The following is a 3,088-nucleotide window of genomic DNA, read 5'->3' on the forward strand; positions in this document are numbered from 1 at the left end:
GATAGAGAACAAACAGGGTTGCTGGAGGGAGGTGGGTGCAAGATGGGCTGGATGGGTGATGGGGATTCAAGAGGGCACTTGTGATGAACATTGGTTGTTGTATGTAAGTGATGAATCACTGAATTCTACTCCAGAAACCACTATTGCACTGTATGTTAACTAAAACTGAAACAAAATGTTTACACATATATTGTATATTAAATGCGCTTATTGTATTCTCAATTGTTTACTTTCCACTTGACTCTCCATATGGCTTGTCAGGCCTGTAGTTTCTTGTTCTTTCCACCTTGTTTTGATTTCCTACCTTCCCAATATGTTAACTTAAACATTAAATGTACTTCCAATATTTGAAAAAATAAATAAAAATAATCAAGGAAATGCAAACCAGAAGCTGCAATGAGATTTCATTTTAAGCCCTCCACACTCGCAAATTAAAACACACTTGATAGAACAGGGTGCGAGGGAGGATATTGTATACCAATGGAAACTTACGTGCTGGTGGGGAGAGGGTAAATTGGCACCTCCTTTTCAGAAAACATTTTGGCATTAATTTGTATTGAAATTTCATGTAGTTATTTCATCTTTAAAAAAAATTTTTTTAACATTTATTTTTGAGAGAATGAGACAGAGCATGAGTGAGGCAGACAGAGAGGGGGGGACACAGAATTGGAAGCAGGCTCCAGGCTCTGAGCGGTCAGCACAGAGCCCGACATGGGGCTCGAACTTACAGACCGTAAGATCATGACCTGAGCCGAAGATGGACACCCAACCGACTGAGCCGAGGCGCCCCTGTAGTTATTCCATCTTTAAGGTACACCTATAGGAAGCTCTTGCCCCTGTGGCCCAAGAAACCTGTCCAAAGGTGTTCTTAGCAATAATGTACATAATAGCACAACCAGCAAGCCAGAGAATGGGTAAATAAATGCTCACAGGATGGAATACAGCTGTGTAAATGAGTTAACAGCTATTCCAGTAACAAAAATAACTTTTAGAAACAATGTTGAGTCAGTGGCAGTTAAATTAATCTAAAACTTGAGCTAAAAAAATAAGCTAGCTTTAGAAAACTTATTTTTTCAATATATATTTACCGAAGTTTTGCTGTGTGTCAAGGTCTGCGCGTAGGGCCTGACGGTTCAGTGAGTAAAGCACTGATATGGGGGAATTGTTAATAGTTACTTGGAGTGACAGGCATGTGCCAGGATTGTCCTAGACAACCTGGGAAATACCATTCTTCTTGTAGGAGTTTTATATAGCAATGGGAAAAGTCCAAAAAATAACTCTAGGACTTCAATCTAGGTTGTCTGGACCACAAGCTAGCTGGGAAAAGGCTTTCTTTCACTTCTCCCACCGGAAAATGCTTCGCATAAGCTCAGTTGCCACAGAACTGTTGACTCTAACACCAGCGGGAGCTATAACGTCCTGTGGGCTCCGAGTCTGCGTGCGTCGGCCCGCTGTTTTCTCAGACAACTCTTGTAAATAGCTGGCTTCCCAAATCCAGATTTTCTGGCACTGAGACTGTTTGTTTTCCTACTGACAAAGTTGTTTTCACACTGTTATTACAAGAATTTTGAGAACAGCAGGGAGGGTGAGACACCTCCATTGGCATATGAAAGTACACTGCTAACCGAACTGTGCTCCGTGTAATCATAGGAGGATGAAGAGGAGCCATGCTTTTATTTCTGGTGTTGATAGGAGTTTTCTCTTACTCCAGTAAAGCCTGTTCTTTAACTCAGACCATATGATATGGCAGAAATTATTGTGAGTCCTGATGCATGCAAGAGGACATGCAGAAGAGATTCTCTGTGCGATATGAGGAGTTTATATTTTGCGATAGTTGCACTGGAAAACCATTGAAGTGTTTCAAGTAGTGGAGTGCAATGATCTGATTTACATTTTAAAGTCATTCTTGTGGCTCTGTGGAGAAGCTGTTACAGAGGAAAAGATGAGAAGTGGAGAATGAGTTAGAGAGAGAGAGACCACGAGTGGGGAAAGGCCAGAGAGAGAGGGAGGAAGACACAGAATCCGAAGTAGGCTCCAGGCTCTGAGCTGTCAACACAGAGCCCGACATGGGCTCGAATTCTCGGGCCCTGAGATCATGACCTGATCTGAAGTTGGGAGCTCAACGGATTGAGCCACTCAGGCGCCCCCAGGATACGTTTTGTGATTACAATGGAGACATCATTGATAGATTGATGTGGGAGAGAATCAAGTTAATCCTTAGGCGGTGCCTGATTTGAGCAATTGGGTGGATGATGTTGCCATTTGCTGAAATAGGGAGGATTGAGGGTAAGAGATAGTTTTGTTTTGTTTTGTTTTTTTAATGAGAGTAAACTGAGAGTTTTATTTTAGACATGTTAAATTTGAGATGTCTGTGATAGTGTCAAGTAAAGTTATATAGGTGGATATGGGAGTATATAGCTCAGAAGAGTGTATGGCATGAAGATGTACATTTTGGACTTAACAATTTAGGATTTTTTTAAAAGCTTATGTCTATTTATAGTGAGAGAGGGAAAGAGAGAGAGTGGGAGAGCACAAGTGGAGTAAGAGCAGAGAAAGAGGGAGACAGTGCAAATCCCAAGTAGGTTCCATGCTGTCAGTATGGGACCTCATCAAGATAAAAAGCTTCTGCACAGCAAAGGAAACAATCAGCAAAACTAAAAGGCAACCAACGGAATGGGAGATATTTGCAAATGACATATCAGATAAGGGGTTAGTATCCAAAACCTATAAAGAACTTACCAAACTCAACACCCAAAAAACAAATAATCCAGTGAAGAAATGGGCAAAAGACATGAATAGACACTTCTCCAAAGAAGAGATCCAGATGGCCAACAGACACATGAAAAAATGTTCAATGTCACTCATCATCAGGGAAATAAAAATCAAAACCACAATGAGATACCACCTCACACCTGTCAGAATGGCTAACATTAACAATGCAGGTAACAATAGATGTTGGCAAGGTTGCGGAAACAGAGGATCTCTTTTGCACTGCTGGTTATAATGCAAAATGATGCAGCCACTCTGGAAAACAGTATGGAGGTTCCTCAAAGAATTAAAAATAGAACTACCCTACAACCCAGCAATT

This window comes from Prionailurus viverrinus, chromosome A2 (assembly GCF_022837055.1).
Source record: "Prionailurus viverrinus isolate Anna chromosome A2, UM_Priviv_1.0, whole genome shotgun sequence".
Lineage (NCBI taxonomy): Eukaryota > Metazoa > Chordata > Mammalia > Carnivora > Felidae > Prionailurus > Prionailurus viverrinus.